Source organism: Heloderma suspectum, chromosome 3, assembly GCF_057233095.1.
Source record: "Heloderma suspectum isolate Gila_16-S chromosome 3, 16-S_ref, whole genome shotgun sequence".
In the NCBI taxonomy this organism is placed as follows: domain Eukaryota; kingdom Metazoa; phylum Chordata; class Lepidosauria; order Squamata; family Helodermatidae; genus Heloderma; species Heloderma suspectum.
Window position 1 is genome coordinate 12669792 of NC_139460.1, and position 20340 is coordinate 12690131.

The window sequence follows — 20340 nt, forward strand, 5'->3', positions numbered from 1 at the left end:
GAGGGATTATGGGAGTTGTAGGACAAAACATCTAGAGAGTCACCAGTTGCCCACCATTATTACTGGGGAAGAGGGAATCTGAAAGTATCTCCTTTGTACATCCGCTTGCCTAGATTTCTGATAAAATGCAGAAGTATGGTGAAATCCTTCTCAGCGTCAGGACAAGACAGATGGACCACATGTTTATGAAACAGTTGCAGGCATTCTGCCATATGTTACTGCCCAGTAAGTGCCCATTTGCATTCAGCCTTTGTCCTGAAAGAGAAAATAAAAATAGTGACCCTCTTTGGGGCAGGTAACCTTAGGAATGTCAAAGCAAACCAAATGATCTCATTTGATAGCAATTTAATCAGAAGCCAGAGAAACACAGCCATCAGATGGGGTTCTGGCACAGCATTTGCAGGGTGTGATTGGCTTCTCTTTGTTCAATTTCACCTCAAGCAACAACACTGGAGTCTGGACAATTGGCATCCTGCAGCTTTCCCCACTGAAAATCAATAGGATTTCCATTACATTTCAATTGTCTTGCAATGGAGAAAGCCAGAGGGCTTTGATGGCTGATGCTCATGCATTTTTAAATATTACCTCCAGTGTAGGGGAGAGCAGCTTTTTAATGTTTTTCCCCCTCTAAATAACCAATGAGGAATATGCGAAACTAATCAAATCCAACCATCAGATCTCCTTGGGAGTAATTTCCTTCCCTGTGAGAAAGGCCTCCACTCCTTGCATGTTCACTTCACTCCCCACCCTCATCTCCCATAGCCTGCTGGCGCATTTTTGAGATGCAGTCTTCATTGATGGTCCCATTCTTGCTGGTTTTTCCTATAAAGAGTAATTGTTTCAACAGGACTTCTTGGACCAGCAAATATTTGAAATGTTAGAAAGCGGATTGGCAGATGTAAAGAACAAATCAGATGCAAAGTTATGAAGATACTGCCATCTGTGACCAAAAAAAATTGTCAAAAAGATGCTTCCGGTTTTCATTTAATTGTAGACAATCCTGTTTAGAGTGAATTTATGGCCTAGTAGGGATGCTGGAGAAATTTGAGATGGATTAAAATGAGCTTGGATGTCTAAGAATCCGACCTGTGGAATCCACTGCAGAGCCAACCCCTCAGGCCATGTGGAGTCCATGGACTTTCAGATGCTTTTTTTACTTTCCCGAAATTTCCGCATATTTATTCATAGGAAAATACACATATTTCTGCTGAGGAAAACTTGAATGGAATGGGGGACAATATGCTAAATGTTAATGTACTAAGGTAAATTATGTAAATTTTTACAAAAACTCTTACATAATTATTTGTGTATTTTTCCACTTGACCAAAAACCCAATTCACATCCATCTGTGAGTGAAGGACAGAACAGAAGGCACCCGACAATCCATCAAACACAGACAGATTTTACACAGTCTGTACGTCCCTGTGGCCCGGTGATAGAGATTTTTTTGCTTTCATTGCATGCACCAGGTCCCAAGTTCAACTTCTGACATCTCTGCCTAGAAACATCTCAGATAGCAATGCTTCGGGATATCTCTTCCTCATACTAAGTCAGGCAGGGGGTTTTCCAGCCCCACCCGGAGATGGTGGGAATTGAACCTGGGACCTTCTGCATGCAAAGCAGGGGCTCTACGACTGAGCTATGGCCCTGTAGGCAGCATCAGCCATCATGCCCAACACTGGAAGTGAGGCCAACAGTGCATTCTCTCTCCCTGTTGCCCATATGATCCCTACTTTCCATGAGTATACACAACTATGGACAAGTGCATAAGACTGAGCTAAAATGGTATTTATTTATTTATTATTACATTTATATCCCACCTTTCTTCCATCATGGAATTCAAGGTGGCTACATGTGGTTCCCAGGTGGTCTCCCCTCCAAGCACTGACCAGACCCAAACCTGCTTAGCTTCAGTAAGGTAGCTGACTCATGTGCCTTCAGACTATGCCCTGGGATGTAGTTTACACTGTTTCATGCTTAGAGATGGGTGAGAATTTCCATTGGTTCATTTTTTGATAGGAACTTACCAAAATTTGCAGCTATCCTCATAAATGGGACAGAACTTGAGATGATGATGATGACAATGACAACTTATTAATGCATATGAGAGAAAACAATACTGACATATTTGTCCATCCTGGCACAAAGCTTTGAGTACTCGGCTCTTAAAGATCAGGGTTTAGATCCCTGTCTACTACTATTCATCCATATTTGTGCTGCTCAATTAGGGTTGTCATGTATTTTTTTCTGGTGGGCTCCTCATCTTTAACAGCTATGAGGCAGGCCTGTATATCATGGTCCTGTCCTTGCTGGGAATAACGGCAGCTACTGAATTTAGCTGATGCAGATGGGTGATAACTTCATAGAATCATAGAATAGTACGGTTGGAAGGGGTCTACAAGAGCATCGAGTCCAACCCCCTGCTCAGGGCAGGAATCCAAGTCAAAGCATCCCTGACAGATAGCTGTCCAGCTTCATCTTGAATGCCTCCAGTGTGGGAGAGCCCACCACCTCCCTAGATAATTGGCTCCATTGTCGTATTGCTCTAACAGTCAGGAAGTTTTTCCTGATGTTCAGCTGGAATCTGGCTTCCTGTCACTTGAGCCCATTCTTCTGTGTCCTGCACTCTGGGATGATGGATAAGAGATCCTGGCCTTCCTCTCTGTGACAACCTTTCAAGTCCTTGAAGAGTGCTATCATATCTCCCCTCAATCTCCTCTTCTCAAGGCTAAACATGTCCAGTTCTTTCAGTCTCTCCTCATAGGGCGTTGTTTCCAATTTCATTTCAAATCATTTTTGACCAGAATTATGAAAATGTCCAAAGTTCTTCATTTTCAGGACAGAAAATACTTTCAACATTTGCACGCACTAGAAAGCAAAACTGGCAGATTTGCCCATTCCCTTAAATAGACGTATATGAAGTAACAAGTATTGTTTCAACAGCTAATAGAATTGAGCATCATATTTCAAATCTTCAAGCAATTACCAGAGTTTTGTCAGGAATATCTCCTCCCACCCCACCCCTCAACAAGCACTTTATTTTCATGTACCTTTTCCTCAGGTACATTCAGATGTGTGCAAGTTTAGAATTTGCTAATAACCAATGCACTCACCATCATAGAGGTGCTATTGATTGTATGAGCAACATTAATGTGCAAGGATTGCCCTATGAGTGTTATAAGGAGGGAAGATTTAGTTATTTAATCAATTTCTTATCCATCTTTCAAGAACATAGTCTTCCCAAGGCGGCTTACAGCATACGATGATATGAAACTTGATTGGTTTTTGTCTTTCATTTTAAGGCCTATGTTTAAAGTCAGGGTTCTTTCACACTGCCAACAAGTACAAAGCATAATAAGCATCCTTAAAAGTATTTGCTGATTACCAAAGATAACCCATTAAAGAGGACCAGCAGTGCTAATGGATGCAGCATTAATATAATCATAAAAACAACATTACATTAATTAGAACTTTGTAAATGCTGTAATTAAGATATCCTGAGACAGCTGTCTTGCCTGTCCCCAAACATCACAAAGAAATCTCCAAACACTACTTCCTTGAGAGTCGTCATCTGCCCAGTTTCAGGGAGAACCATCTGTTGGCATATTTTCAACACAGGCTGGCAAAGAGGATGAAAAGAACAGCCTCTAAACTATTTTCAAGAGAAAAACAGGGAAATAAGAAGGAACAGATGAGGAGCATAGGTGGAGAACTCCACCAGAGGTTCTAGTGGTCTTCAGACAATCCTCAAGTATTCAGTGAATGCCCAAGGAGGGAATGGGATCACTCCCATTTGTGATGTTTTGGAAGGGGCCCTACAGTCATGTACATGCATGTGTGCAGGGCTCCTCCATGCAAGCAGAAATCCTGATTGGCCTGCTGGAGGCACAGCAAGAAACCATCTTGGTTCAGCAAGCACATGGAAGGGGGTCTGAACAGGGCTATTATGTCTGAGTTGACATTCTGTCCATGGTAATTAATCTTAGATTCACACATGCAAACCATCACTTGATACCAGAAGAGGGTCCCTTCAAGGCAGAGGGATGGCACCTCCCAGGATGAAGAATCCTGCATGGGAGGGCAGAATGAACATTTGTTTTTTTTACAATGCAATAATAGTGACTTTAAAATGTTTTAACTCTTTTAACCTGCTGTTTTATTCTTTTACTGTGTTGTTCACCGCTCTGAAATTTTCTGATGCGGAGAGGTATATAAACTAGTAAATAAAAATAAATACACACACACACACACACACTTATTGTTATTTCTATTTACTTATTTAAATATTTAGAGTCTGCCCAAGGCACTTTATGGTTACATAATTTAAAACCATGTAATCAATTAAAAGAATCCAAAAATAATAGCAATATTTTAGCAAAAAGAACACTCACGGAACTGGGGGTGGGGGGAATGGTTAGGCCACTAATGGCATCACCCTAAACATCTCTGGTACTCAGTCTCATTGTGCTGAATGGAGCATTTTTCATCATCATCATCATCTGCCACTGACAGGGTTGTCTCTGAGCACAGGGAGTGGGATAGCAGTTCAGATTCTGAAGGAGAACTGCCAGACATGGGGAAGGTGTTTTCCCAGGCTAGTCCTGACATGACTGGCCTGGCTTCTCAGGTTACAAACACCCAGCTGGCTGAGGATGAGGGTTCCTCTTCACACACCCCTGAGAGAGACAGCTCACAGAAAGAGGGGGCCAGTTGGAGAATCTGATCTAATAGACGCGAGACGCAGATGCAGAGCAAATGCAGATGCAGAGCAAAGAGATAGAAGGCAGGGGCAGAACTTAGATGGTCTACCTTATTGACCTTGCATGAGAAGCTGCGCTCAGAAGCCTCACGGGAGAGAGGTTCCTCCCCACCCTTTTAAGTTAGTCTAGTGAGACCACCTTCCTCTTCAAATGGCGGGCAACTTTCTTAACTACCTTTCTAATTCCCCTAAAGGCATTCCTTTGTACACTGAGAGTCACTGAGAATTTGCAGCTGTATGTCCCTGTGAAGTAATGGAATTAAAAGCTGTAGATTGAAGCCTCTAGTCTGTGTTTGTCTTCAGTGTTGAAATAAAGGTGGGGGCTAAAGGAATCCTGACAGCCACATACGGATGTCAGAGAAATCTGCAACAGAACCAAATGAGTTTGAAGTTTCATGAATCCGACCTGTGGATTCCACAGTGAACCAGCTTTCCCCCCTTTGGGCAGATTCCTCAGACTTGCAGACCATTTTTTCTAACTTTCCCAAATTTCACGCAAATTTCATTGTAGAAAAATATGCAGAATAAAAAGCCTGGCCAAAAAGATCATTTCCCCCATTGGCTAAAGCATGAAAATGCACATTTGGGGGGAATTTGTGCATTTTCGCACATGCGCATTTGCGCAAATTCAGAAACAAAAAATATCCGATTCTGTGGCTGGGCAGATGACAAAATGAAAGGCACCTGGCAATCTCTAAAACACAGATGAAATGGATTTTACACAATCCAGAAATCCCTACTCCCAAATAAGTGTGCATAAGTAGGGGTGTACGAAACATCCTTACCTTTGGTCCGTGGGAGTCCGCGGGGGGGGAGGCGATCTGTTCCTCCCCCCCCCCGGAATCCTCGCCTGCCCTGGCCGGCTCCACTCTGTGGTGAGTCCGCAGAGCTGCCAGCCGGCTCTGGCCATTTGAGGCCGCAGCACCCTGGCAGCAGCCAGAAGACAAGCCGGAGCCACCGCATGTGCCACCGCATGTGCCGCTGCCACTGCATCCACCACCAGGTAGGTCTGTCTGGGGGGGGGGATTTCAGGGGGTGGCGGGGGGGAGGCCATTCCATCATGGACTCTGGGGGGCCAGATACCAAAGAATCTGGCCTCCCTGGAGTCCGTGGCGGATTTCTCCAAAATCCCTGTGCATAGGAGTCCATGTTTTAGCCACTCACCAGAAGGCCAAAAGTGAGGTAAACAAACTGACCCCTTAGGGAAAGATGTTCTGCATCCTGGGTGCTCCTGTTGAAAAGGTCCATCAGGTGGCAGGCAGACAGTCAGAAAGGTCTCTGTTGGTGAACAAACCTGATACTGTTATTAAAGGGGCACATGATTTCCCCTTTAGTTAAGGCAAGTCACAAAACAAACAAAAATTATCCTGGGACAGCAAAGATGCTCGATGTTGTTCCGATCCTGTATTGCCTCATGAAGCATCTAGCCTTACTGTTAGAAGAGGGCTCCTTCTCCCTGTTTAACCCATCCTGCCAGCTACTGATGCAAGCAAAAGCCTACATGGCTCAACTCACAGGAGTATTACTGTAGCAGGGTTTTTTTATCATTAAATATTATAGCTTTATCATGCCATTCATCTAAGCAAGGAAGAGCAGCATACATAGTCATCACAACCTTCATTTCTCACAGCAACCCTCTGACATATATTAGGCTGAGAGATGGTGACTGATCCAATATCAGCCAGAAAGCTTTGTTACTGAGCAGGAATTTGAACCCAGGTTCCCCTAATTTATGTCCAGCATGTCATCCTCCATGATGTACCAGCTCTGAGAACTAACTCCATAGACAACTTCTCCTGCAACCCTCATCCCTCAGTGGTTGGGGGGGGGTTGTTTTTAGAAGAGCCATGAGGATCTCCGAATTGATGGGAGAGATTAAAGAGTTTTATTCTGACTTTGCAGAGGAACTGCTAGCAATTTCAGATTTTACAGTTGGCATTAACAGATTCCAGTGTAGAAAGCAATTGACATGGCTCTATCCTTGAAGCATTATGATAGGTATTTTTAGAACACATGTTATCCTGAATGTACAAGAGGGTGTTGGGAAAATTAGAGCCTTGGAAGAATGATGTTCAAGTTCAAAATTAGAAAATTGCTTTAAAACACTTCCTTAAGGTTAGCAAGGTGGAGACAGATGAAAGGAGATGCATAGCATTGGCTGATCTGGAACTATTCATGGAATTTGGGGAGTATTTTCAGCATCCCTGACAAGCTCCCTCCCTTTCTATAATTTGATATGCTTGATTTTATACTTGATAAAAATGTTGCCAGTTCATTTACATTTTCTTCTCTGTCTTTCTCAATTGCCTTCATTTGCCCAGAGTGACATTATCATGTAACCAATTTTGATAGACTATGCAGCATCATGACTGTCATTTTCTCAGGCCTTAATACCCCCTCAAGCTTGGAGGAACACATTGACAGGGAGGAGGCATCGCTTGGGGAGTTGCTGCCACCCACTCCCAGACCCTCCAGGCCAGAAGAAGTTGCTCAGATGGAGCCCTGAGACTTGGAACCAATGGCTGCAGAATCAGGCAATGGCCTTTTAAGAGCATATACAACTCCTCAGGGAGGACCAGAAGCAGGACTAGAACAACCAGGTTCCATAAGGCCTCTGCATCTTGCTGGGGCAACAGCTTTCCTTGTGTAGGTGAGAATGCTCCAGCCAGCATCTTCCACAGTGCTCTGCCCAGGGTCCTGACAGCCTTTGCCTTGGCTCTTGTGACCCTGCCCAACTAGTAAGTGATTCTGCTGCAGTCAGCTTCTCCTGCGAGCTTCAGCCTGTGACAGGAAAGAACAGCATTGTCATCTCATTCATTCCACAATCCTTGATTGGCTGGTGTCACCCATCTCTCTGTTCCAGGAAATGCTGTGCTTACTCTCAGTTGGCTTAGTTTGTTCTCACTGATGTAATTGCATAGCTAAATCTGCTATCTAGTGTCATGACATCATTCTGTTGACAATTTCTTCACATCTTTTCTATCATCATCATCATCATCGTATTAACCCATCTAAAAATAACTACAAGGTGACAAAATCTCAACACCTATAATACTAAAGTAAATAGCACTCAAAACCAAGATAAATACAGCAGCAAACTAAGAAACTGCCAAACCCAGATAATCCTAAAGGCTCTCAAACAGCACTGGCATTCCTTCATGGGTATCTGATCATAGAATCATAGAATAGTAGGGTTGGAAGGGGCCTACAGGACCATTGAGTCCAACCCCCTGCTCAGTCTAGGAATCCAAGTCAGAGCATCCCTGACAGATGGCTGTCCAGCTTCATCTTGAATGCCTCCAGTGTGGGAGAGCCCACCACCTCCCTAGGCAATTGGTTCCATTGTCATATTGCTCTAACAGTCAGGAGGTTTTTCCTGATGTTCAGCCGGAATCTGGCTTCCTGTAACTTGAGCCCATTATTCCATGTCCTGCACTCTGGAATGATTGAGAAGAGATCCATGCCTTCTTCTCTGTGACAACCTTTCCAGTACTTGAAGAGCGCTATCATATACTCCCTCAGTCTTCTCTTCTCAATATGATCAACAGGGAGTGAGTAGATTCTCAAATTAAAGTTATTTCTTTCTGGAACTGTTTGAGCTCCCCATCTCACCACAAAATCACTATTTCCAGACTGAAAATTGAAATGGGAGAATATGGTGCACCTGTATACATAATACCATTTGAGCCTCAATCCAGCAAGGAATCCTGACTCTACACTGATCTATTCTGTGTTCTTTTTCCCCAGCTGATAGCTACAAATTCCCGGGGAACTGTCCAAAACAGATATCTAGTTGGTAATTTCCAGGCAATTACAGGGCATATCTCTTGCCTGATGAAGTTTTCATCTTGAGTTTGCAACCATTCAGTATGAAATGGAAGCTAAATATAAAATGCTTCTCTTCAGGCCTTTGCAGCAAAATAAGTAAAGCCTCTCTGCGGAATTAATAGGGACAGCCATCGCTACCATTTGTCTTTCAGTAATAGATTCCTTGGGCTTTTTATGGAGTTGGCTCTGACCTGCCTGACTCGCCAAGAACATGACTCCTTAGTGCATTAAAAATGAAGTATCTGAGTTTCTTAGGGGCTATCAAAAATGGAAGAGACTATTTTCAGAAGTGTATGAAGGAGGAGGGGCGGGGTTGTGTAGAATTCTCTATGCAAGCCTTTCCCAATCTGGTGCCCTCCAGATATTTTGGATGACAACTCCCAGAATTAGACAAGTTGTCTAGGGATGATGGGAGTTGAAATCTAAAACATCTGGAAAGCACCAGGTTGTGGAAGCCTTCTCTATACATTTGCCACAAACCAACTCTTCATGGGACTCCGCTTTGTTTAGTTCAATGGAAACCGGCCTAGACCCATTTTCTGCATGCAAATACCTTTAAGTGGGAAGATGGTGGTCAAGGAATGGTCAGACTTTGGCTTGCATTAGCTTCTGAATGTATGGAGCTGCCATCTCTTCTCTGACTTACAACAGCTCTCTGAGTTCTCAGGAGATTGTCCTGCATTGGCTGCAACAGGATCTGAGTGAAGGGGCTAACCAAGAAGCAAAGTAATGAAGCAGGGAGGTGGTGGGCTCTCCCACACTGGAGGCACCCAAGATAAGGCTGGACGCTGGACAGCCATCTGTCAGAGATGCTTTGACTTGGATTCCTGCACTGAGCAGGGAGTTGGACTCGATGGTCTTGTAGGCCCCTTCCAACCCTACCATTCTATGAAGCTGGACAGCCATCTGTTAGGGATGCTCTGGCTTGGATTCCTTCATTAAGCAGGGGGTTGGACTCAATGGTCTTGTAGGCCCTTCCAACCCTACTATTCTATGATTCAGGCAAAGATTCTAGCACACAGGTTTCAGTCCAATGTGTTCAGGCTAAGGTAGGAGTGGTCAAGGTATCGGGGAAAGGTCAGAACACAGTTAGGCAGTCTGATACATTTCAAAGTCCAAAAGCAAATTCAAAAGGAGCCCAACGGTCAGGCACACAGAGGGCCAGTCACAAGGCAAGGTCCAGGAAACAAGGTACAAGGCACTGGAGATGATGGAACAATGTTGTTCCAGCACTAGCTAGGCAGACCCTGAAGGCTTTTAACACCAGAGCCTGCTGAGCCCCACCCACAGCCCAGCTGCAGTACATTAGAGCTCTCTGGTCAGAGCCCTACTCAAGAGGAGTCACTTTCTCCTGAGGAGTCCTTCTTTGCAGGTGAGCACTCCTTCTCACTGGAGCCCTACTGGCCTGGTGCTTGAGGTGATGACATTCCTGGGGCCAGGGGTTGCTCAACCTCTGCCTCAAAGGCAGAGTTCCCTCCTCTTGATGGGGATAGACCTGCAGCCATCTCCCCCAAGGGCCCAAGCTCCTAGTCTGCTGACAGTGACTGATCTGGGGTACCCTCAGTTTCTGGGAGATCTAGCTCTTTCTCTGAGAAGGATCCCTCCAGTGGGGGAATGACACAGATGCTCTTTCCCATAAATCGCTACTTGATCCAATTTTCCAACTGAAGATTGAACCCGGGACCTGCGCTCTGCCACTAGCACTGAGTAGGGACAGATGAATCTGTCAGTTTTGCTTTATCTCACATTTGAGGGTTATTTTTCTTTTTTTAATCTCAAAGTCTTTCTCTCCCAAATATGAAGGACTGCGCAAATTTTGATAAATTCTTATCAAAATCAAACTGAAACTAAATTCTTTACCATGTGCACCACCAAACTAAATAGGTAAAGCCACCCCAAGCACGGAGAGGACCATGTTTTACCTGCCTGCCATGTAGCTGTCAGATATAAGGAACCTGTCAGAAAAAAAGAGGTGGCAACCCAAATTCAGATCCACAAATATGGCTGAATAATATACAGAGATTCAAACCTAGACTTTCAAGAGCAAAGCACTCAGAGCCCTGGGACTGGGTGGATGAATGAATCTCTCAATTTTGGTTTCTCCCAAATTCATCTATCTATCTATCTATCTATCTATCATCTATCTATCTATCGATCGATCATCAGGTTCTTTTTGTCCTGAATATGGAGACCTTTGCTAACTTTGGTAAATTCTCATCAAAATGAGATTTTTTTATTTTGGCCCTCCCTTTTTATGCCAAGCTGGTAATGTAGGTGATAGAACCTGTTTATTGAAAATATTTATTGGCCACCTTTCAGGACAGAAGCTCTCCCAAGGCAGGTTACAGCAATAAAAATACATAAAAACAGTTAAAATATTAAAAGTGACAAAAACATAAAAACAATAAAAGCAACAATAAAAGCCAACAATAAAACCATCATCAATGTTAACAGCAGGACCAGCAACAATAGCAGTCATATCAAGAGAAGGCCAAGATAAAATAATGTTTTCAAGGCCTTTTAAAAGTCCGCAATGACGGAGCATGGTGGACCTCCAATGGCAGCTTGTTCCAAAGGTGTGGGGCCACTGCTAAGAAGGCCCTCTCACATGTGGTCACCCACCTAACTGTTCTCACAGGTGGTCAAATGACAAGGGCCTCTCTTTCTGGTCTTAAAGTGCAGGCAGGCTGATATGGGTGAAGCCAGTCCTTCAAATAACTTGGTCCCAAACCATTTAAGGCTTTAAAGGTCAAAACCAGCATGTTGAACTGGGCTCGGAAATGCACTGGTAACCAGTGCAGCTGGCGCAGTATAGGCATTATGTGATCGAATTGGCTCACCCCCACCAATACTCAGGCGGCTGTATTCTGCACAAACTGGAGTTTCTGAACCATCTTCAAAGGCAGCCCCACATATAGCGTATTACAGTAGTCCAGCCTGGACATGACTAGTGCGTGGATAACTGGGGTAAGGTCTGTCCTCTCCAGATAGGGCTGCAGTTGGCGTACCAGCCTAAGCTGGTAAAAAGCACTCCTGGACACCGCAGCCACCCGGGCCTTCCCAGTTAGTTAGAGTCCAGGAGGACTCCCAGACTGCGCACTTGGTCTTTTATCTAAGACCAGTTGTAAACCTCTACCCGAAGTAGTTGGTTTCCCAACCCACAGTACCTCCACCTTGTCTAGATTAAGTTTCAGCTTGTTCACCCTCATCTATCCCAAAACAGCCTCCAGACGCTGGTTCAAGAGTTCCACAGCCTCCCTGGGATGTGCAGTTGGAAATGAGAGGTAGAGCTTAGTATCTTCAAGGTTTATTCTAACCATGATTTTAGCCACACGTAAGCCCTCTTCAGGTGTTCAGCACCTGTGTAGAACCAACAAATGAGAAGAAGTACTCTCTGAAGAGGAGAGACTCCTGTATCTGTGGAGGCGCTCCATGTGAGCCCGGGTGTGGACAGTCCATGTTCTGATATATGTGGAGAATAGGGATGTACGAAAGTTCCACCACAGATCTCAGGGAGGCCAAATGCCAGCGCATTCGGCCCCCTGAAATCAGTGGCGAAACAGCCTGCCAGCCCCCTGGGACGAGATTTATCTTGGGCGGATCTTCCTGGCTGCCGCGGCTCCACCACAGCCATTTCCAGGTAAAAAAAAAAACGTGATAGGCTACGTAAAGATTTATGTAGCCTATCATGGCTAGATTTTTAAAAAACACTGTGATAGGCTACGTAAATCTTTACGTAGCCTATCACGGCTGACTTTTTAAAAAAAACACGCACGTACACAAATGGCGGTGGCCATGGCCGCCGCCATTTGCATTCCTTATTTTGGCATGTCTTAGTCTACGTAAACATTTACGTAGACTAAGACGGCGAAAATAAGGGGAACGCAAATAGCGTAGACGCTACGCTATTTGCTTTCCCCTTATTTTCACTGTCTTAGTCTACGTAAATGTTTACGTAGACTAAGACGTGCCAAAATAAAGAACGCATTTGTGTACGCGTGTTTTTTTGTTTTTTTTTTTAAATCAGCAGTGATAGGCTACGTAAACATTTACGTAGCCTATCACGGCTGACTGCAGGGATGCAAACGGCGGCGGCTACGGCCGCCGCCATTTGCGTCCCAGCAGGAGACGAGATTTGCAGCCAGAGGGACGGGGCGCCTCTCCCCCGGCCAGAATTTCAGCCGGAGGGACGGGACACCTCCCCCCCGGCCAGAATTTCGGCGGGGAGGGATGGGGTGCCTCCCCACCCAGAATTTTGGGGGGAGGGACGGAGCGCCTCCCCCCCACTGCGAAGGAAGCTGCGGGATCAGGTAAGGGACTTTCGTCCATCCCTAGATGACCCTGCTTAGCTTCTGAGATCAGATGAGATCAGGCCATCCAGCCTTTTGTGAGAGCCTCCATGGATGCAGAAGGCTCTCCTCTTCAGACATCACCCTCCACAAATGCAGGTACATGGAAATGTGCATGGAGGTGGGGGGCTAGAGAACTCACACAAAGATTCTACCCAGATCCTGAACACCTGAATAGGGCTTTAGCTTCCCAACAATCCCAGATTAACCAGTATTCTTCTTTGACTTCTGATGTGTCGGCCTTCTTTTTCATAGACCCAGTTGTGTCACTAGAGTGGGAGAATAAAGACACACAGAGCTTTTCTTCACAAAGCTGTTAATCTACAGTATCTACTTTCGGTTCCATCACAGATCTGAGATCCAAGCACTACACAAAGACCATTCCCTTTCCTTCTTTCTGGCTACATAACCTGTAGTGGCACTGTGGTATGGTGCAACAGCGCAATTGCACAAGTGAGAAAAGCATTTTCTTTTGCCTTCAGAAATGATACCGCGTTGTCCATGCTCTAAAATAAGCTCACCAAAAGTGCTGTTTAATAACAGAAGCGAAACTGGAGGGTCACGATGTCACCTAAAGAATGCAGAAATGGATATGTGTAGAGAATGATGAGCCTTGTCTAGAAAAGCTCACAGTCTGGTCATGTCTGGACAAGTGCACAAATTGGGCATCAAAAATCATGTCAGATTTTAACAGTTAATGTTAACCATGTAATGCTTCTTTTCAGCATGGACTAAGGCCCAAATCTCAATAGGGCTGCTAGGTGCCATTTCAGCTTCCCCACAGTACTCTGCTCTGAGGGGCTTTTCAGGACACAGCTACCAGTGAAGTCCCCCATTATTTTCTGGTAATTTGCGTTCCCCTTGTCAGGGTGGACACTGTGCCCATAGAATCCCAGAGTAGTTCTGGTGCTGAGGAAGAGCAGTCGCTCCTTCGGGAGAGGAGCGCGCTCCTTTTTTCCCAGGACCAACAGCTGACGGAGCTTCCTCCCACCCACATTCCTAGTTTAGAAAGCAGTCCAGGGAGTGACTCAGCACAGATAGCAGACTGGGGGGGATGCACGGCGCAGACGCAGAGAGTGGTGCCAAATGGTTCGCACTCAAAGAACGGTTGCGCCCAGAGGATCCAAGGGAAAAGGGGAGGGATTCTCCCTAGTCCTTATATTCAGGGGTCTGCCAGTAATTGCCCTTCAAACGGGGACCAACTGTTCTAACTTAGGGCATAGGGATGCTGCTGCTCAGATCTAGTTGCTACCTGTAGAGCTGTTAAGTTGTAAAAGAAGAATAAAGCTTTGAAAAGAATCCCTTTGTCTGTGTCTGGACTTGGCTACTGGATTAGACTGAGAGCCCTCCAAGGAGCCCTTGACACCCCTTAATTTTTGCCATCATAGCCTACGTAAATATTTATGTAGATTCAGAAGGCCAAAAATAAGGAACGCAAATGGTGGCGGCCGTAGCCACCACCATTTGCGTACACAGTTTTGTTTTGTTTTTTTCCCAGAGCCCTCCACGGCCAGAAATCCGGCTGCGGACGGCTCTGGGCTGGGCTGAGCCTGGCCAGCTGCTCTGCGGAGCTGCCGCGGAGCACAGCCGGCCATCGAGGATTCTGGGGGGGAGGAATGGATCGCCTCCCCCCTCGTCGAGGATTCCGGGGGGAGGGACGGAACGCCTTCCCCCCCACCATCAACATAATCCGTGAAAGGTAAGTCACTTTCGTACATCCCTAGATGGGACATCATTGGAAAACTAAGGCAATTGCAAACCCAATGAAGCTTCAAGAGCTTTGGTTTCTCCCCCCTCCACCAAACAATTCACCCCAGCCTCAAAAATACCACCACACACACACACACACACACACACACAGAGCCTATAAATGGGGCAACTAAATGTGGTGGGATTTTGGTCCAGCCCTAGGCCCTAGCCTATTGAACACTGCTGGTGGTGGAGGAGAACAATCAGAGACATGCAACATATGAGACAGCCGGGGCACACCTTCCGTGGAGCTACAGTGGAGGCTGGTGGCTCCGATGCCAGTGGGACAGTGAATCTGCTCCATGTTTCAGGAAGACCAGGTCAGAACTCTAAATGATCTATGGAAGGTTTGGAAGAGCTTAGAGAGCTGCTCTGGGGTTCTGGCTGAAACCTGAAGCAGATTCACCACCCCATGGGCATTGGAGCCACCAGCCTCCACTGAGGAGCTGTGGTCTAGCTCAGCAGTGAACACGGGACCTTTCAGCAACATTACCCATTAAGCTCCACAGCCATTCCCAACTTGCTCTACTTTGGATTCTCAGGATGGAGCAGGTGCCTCCCCCGGACATGGCAATGGCTACTTAAAGCAGCATATATCCCATCTTTGACATTGTTTGTCTTATCTATATACATGAAACACACACACACGAAACATGCACATGCACACACGCACATGCACACACATATGAAACATGCACACTCATATGCACACATATGAAACACACACACATGAAACATGCACAAGCATGCACAAGCATGCACGTATGCACACACATGAAACATGTGTGCATGCACACACACATGAAACATACACACATGAAACATGCATACAATCACACATGCACAACACACACACACACATGAAACATGCACACACATGCACACACGTATGAAACATATGCACGCACGCACAAAACATGCACAAGCATGCACACACGCACATATGAAACATGGACACACACACACGAAACACACACACACATATGAAACATGCACACGTGTGTGTGTATGACATGAGATGACATAGTGCAAAGCCAGCCTAGAATGCAAAAACACCTGAACACTGCCAAAACTGTGATTAATAGGCATCCAGTTTGAATATTAAGAATATTAACAGGTTTGCAAGGCAAAAGTTTCCCCTGAACACTTTTTAGCTCTCTATATGATCTTTGGGGAATTGAACCCAATCAATAGGATGCATTTATAATTCAGGGAGCCTGAATGCAAATCGTATTTGAACTTGCATCAACCAATTTTTGCTCAATTTTTAATAACTGATTGGACTTTGATCCATTTCAAGGTCGTTTCCTTTGCATAATTGGGGGAATGAAGCCAGCAGCTGGCTGGATATCATTATACTCCAAAGGGGGGTGGAGGTGGAGAACACTTGCTTGGAATGTAAAGCAAAGTATCTTCCAAAAAGTTAACAACTTGTACACCGAGAGTAATCTGTATCGATGTCCAGTTTGTATGAGAACCATTAAGGAAGGTCAGGGTGTGTGGTTTTTTTATTTTTAGGAGGAAATTTTATGTCACACCTTTTTTCAGGACTGTTGTATTTGACCCTTCAGCACCACATGGAAGTTTTCAAATGAGAAACACCAGGGCTAAAGCTTGTTGAGATGTGTGACCTTGGAAACCCAACTCCTAAATCCTTGAGGTTGGATCCAGATTTAAGCTGGATGAACTGGGCTTCCTCACCCCCTCCTTCCCATGGAGGCCCCTCCAGTCCCCTGAAAATGCTACACAGAGAGTCATGAGACCTTGATGAATGGGGTGAGTTGTGGGGGGGCAGAGGGGGACCCTCTAAAATTGGCACCTTCCATGAGTGGAGCCCTTTCTCTTGTTGAAGGGCCCTTGCTCTCACAGAAGGAAGAACGTGGACCCAACCTTTGATGTGTGTGTGTGGGGGGGGGGGGGCTGAATGTTTCTTCCTAGTAATTCTGGATTGAAATGCCACCACCTACTTTTCAGCCCCATTTGTAGAATGTGGGGGGGGCATTTTGGCAGTCTTCAGTGGAGTGTGAAATGGGGTGAAAGTTTCACAGGGTGGGGGTGTACAAATAGTCGCATCAGCAGTCTTCCCTTCACATTTTCTATGTTTTATGGTGGACTTGTTTTATGTTGTTTTTATATGGGCAGTGCTGACAGTTCCAAATGGAACGTTTTTGCCACATTTTCATTGGGTACTGGGCTACATGGACCAATATGAGCACCAATGTCAGGAGAGGTTAAAAGAGGGTGGATTGGGGATGTGGCATTGGCAGAGTGTGGGGAGGCTTTGGAGATGCAATATTGAAACCCGTGCCAGCCCTCTACCACGCCCCCAACATGAGAGAAAATCTAGATGAGCCTAAGAGCTGGTCTGAATGCTTCCCTCCCGTTGCTCACAGGGAATGAGCGGAAAGGAGCGGCAAACACTGCTCCTCTCTCCAGTGCTTGCTCCAAGTTTCTGAGGGCCCTGGGGCAAGACACTCTCAATGGGCCCTGAGGGCCCTGGGACAAGACACTCTCAATGGGCCTCCTCTATCAGTGGAGGGCCCTGGGACAAGACACTCTCAATGGGCCCTGAGGGCCCTGGGACAAGACACTCTCAATGGGCCCTGAGGGCCCTGAGACAAGACACTCTCAATGGGCCTCTTCCTTCAGTGGAGGGCCCTGGGACAAGATACTCTCAATGGGCCCTGAGGGCCCTGGGACAAGACACTCTCAATGGGCCTCCTCCTTCAGTGGAGGGCCCTGAGACAAGACACTCTCAATGGGCCCTGAGGGCCCTGGGACAAGACAATCTCAATGGGCCTCCTCCTTCAGTGGAGGGCCCTGAGACATGACACTCTCAATGGGCCCTGAGGGCCCTGGGACAAGACACTCTCAATGGGCCTCCTCTTTCAGTGGAGGGCCCTGAGACAAGACACTCTCAATGGGCCCTGAGGGCCCTGGGTCAAGACACCCTCAATGGGCCCTGAGAGCCCTGGGACAAGACACTCTCAATGGGCCTCCTCCTTCAGTGGAGGGCCCTGGGACAAGACACTCTCAATGGGCGTCCTCTTTCAGTGAGTCTACCTTCTCACCACCATTGTCACCAGCTGCTATTGCTCCTCCTCCCCTTTCTCATCGTTGCTACCTACGGCTTGCTTTCTTGACAGGCAGAGAGCCAGGGAGCAAGCAGACAGGAGCATCTACTGCACTTCCTTTTTACCACTGCCATTGTCTGGGCCACAGCGAGAGGCAGGTGAAGAAGCAGGTTGCACCAGTGAAGAGGAGGAGCAACTCCAGGGGAAACATGGGTCAGTGGGCCCCTGCTGGGGTGTAGACCCTTGGCAGTTGCCCGGCCATGCCTACCCTTGATGCTGGCCCCCTTCTGGCCTGCCAGCAGGAGCCCAGCAGGACTTTTGAAATGTCGGAATGCTCTGACTCCAGACCACTCCGATTCAGCAGTAGGGCTGCCCTGCCCAATGTGCATTTAAATGCAAATGTTTATGTGGATTTTTAAAAGAAGAATCTTAGATTGATGTGGAAATGGGACAGAACAGACTTACAACAAGCAAATACATGCAAACGTGACACAAACCAGAGATAAACTGACTCCTCCATCCCATGTCTTGTATATTTTGATGCACTGGGTTTATTTTAGGAAAGCAAAGAGATTAAATGCTCTCTTTTTTGGAGGTCTAACAACACAGCCTTCTGGGCATTTTAGCCTAAAAGCCTTTGTGAATTGTGTTTGCAAGAGCCTTTGAGCATATGCATTATACATCAAAGGCAGAGACATGTTAAATGAATGCACTGTCATGGTGTCCAGATTCTGCTTTGCCCATTAATTAGGTGAACTGACAAATTAAATACCTTGGCTAGAAAGCCTGCTATACTGACTTGAAAACTAAATAAACAAACAAATAAATAAATAAATGAGGGCTTTTCTTCCCTCTATGTTGATGAATGGCTGTATTGACCAAAAAAAAAAAGTGTTGCCGTCCAAAACCTAAAATGTTTTCTTAAGTATACAAAGTCTTGGCAAACAGAAAGAGCAGCAAATTAATTCCACATTTTGGACTGAAGCTCGCACACCGGGCTTAATTTGCTTCTCAAGGTGACTTTCAGGACCATTTTGACTTACATCATTTCTACCATGACTAGGATTTAGCCTGGAGGACTATTGATTCCAGCCTCCTAACATTCAGAATAAATGCTACTCCCCACCCATCACAGCAGCTCCCATGAAACAATGTGTTTTGTAGTCTCTGCCCCTCTAGGCCAGATTTCCCCAACCTGGTGCTCTCCAGATGTGTTGGATTACAACCCCCATCATTCCTAGCCACTGTCAGGATTCCCTTAGCCCCCACTTCACTTCAATGCCCAAATATACACAGACGAGAGGCTTCCGTCTACAGCTTTTAATCCATTACTTCACAGGGTCATACAGGTGCAAATTCTTAGAGAACTCTCCATCTACAAAGGAATGCCTTCAGGGTGTCCAAATGGAATTTATGAGAGTTGCCCGCCTTTTGAAGAGGGAGGCTGTCTCACTAGCCTAACTTAAGCGGGGGAGGTCCCTCTCTTGTTGTGAGGCCTCTAAGCACAGCTTTTCATGCAAGGCCAATCAGGTAGACGGTCTAAGTTCCACCCCTGCCTTCTCTCTCTTTGCTCTGCTCCTGCGCCTGGCATCTATTAGGTCAACCTCCTGTTAGCTGCCTCTCATGGTGGGGGAGGCTGAGGAAGGACCCTCAAGATCAGCCATCTGTATGTTTGTAACCTGAGAAGCAAGCCTACTCATGTCTGGACTAGCCTGGGAAAACACTTCCCCCATGTCTGATGGTTCTCCTTCAGAATCTGAACTGCTATCCCACTCCCTGCTCTCAGAAACACCCCTGACATCCACCATGTTTATGGGTCCCTTGTCTAGGGATAATGGGAGTTATAGTCCAACACACCTGAAGGGCTCCAGATCATGAGAGGCTGCTCTAACCTAAATTCTCCTAAGCTGTCATCCGTGTAATATAATGAGGCTGGAGCAGTAAGGGCATAACCTGGACAGGGTTACAAAACTGAGAACACAGGCCATGCAATATATATTAACAGCTATTAAGACCATGTGAAATCATATATATTTTTCCTCTGCATTTCTACTCCACCTTGCTCTAAGAGGTGGCTTACAAAGAATAAAAACAGCAGTAATTCAGCCATTAAATAATAATTCAGCCATCTTTTAAATGAAGTCACAATGGCAGATGAAAAAGCAGATATCGGCTTGCTCAGAGGGTCATCGAGCACAGCTTGCTAGGCAAAGTGACCACATTGCAGGCTCTCAGTATGCCTGCAGCAGCCTAAGACAATGAAGCATATTCAGCTTTTGAATACTGCAGGTGGGAAAGGAGAGAAAAAGAAGCAGGTGACTGTAAGCAGCTGCTGCTGGTTGTATAGCATGGTTGTTGGTTGTTCATTCATTTGTTTGTAGTATGGAAGTTTCTGAGCAAGAGCTGAGCAGTGAGAAAATGTGAATTTTCAGCAGCAGCACCTTAAAAACATCATAAGAATTCTTGATTCATGTTCCAGATGAAGGGGGCACAGAAGTGAAAGCTTTCCCCAGACAAGTAGCCATGGCACTGCCAAGGTGCCACCTGCTCCATCATGGAGTCTGGTTGGAGTCCACCAGAA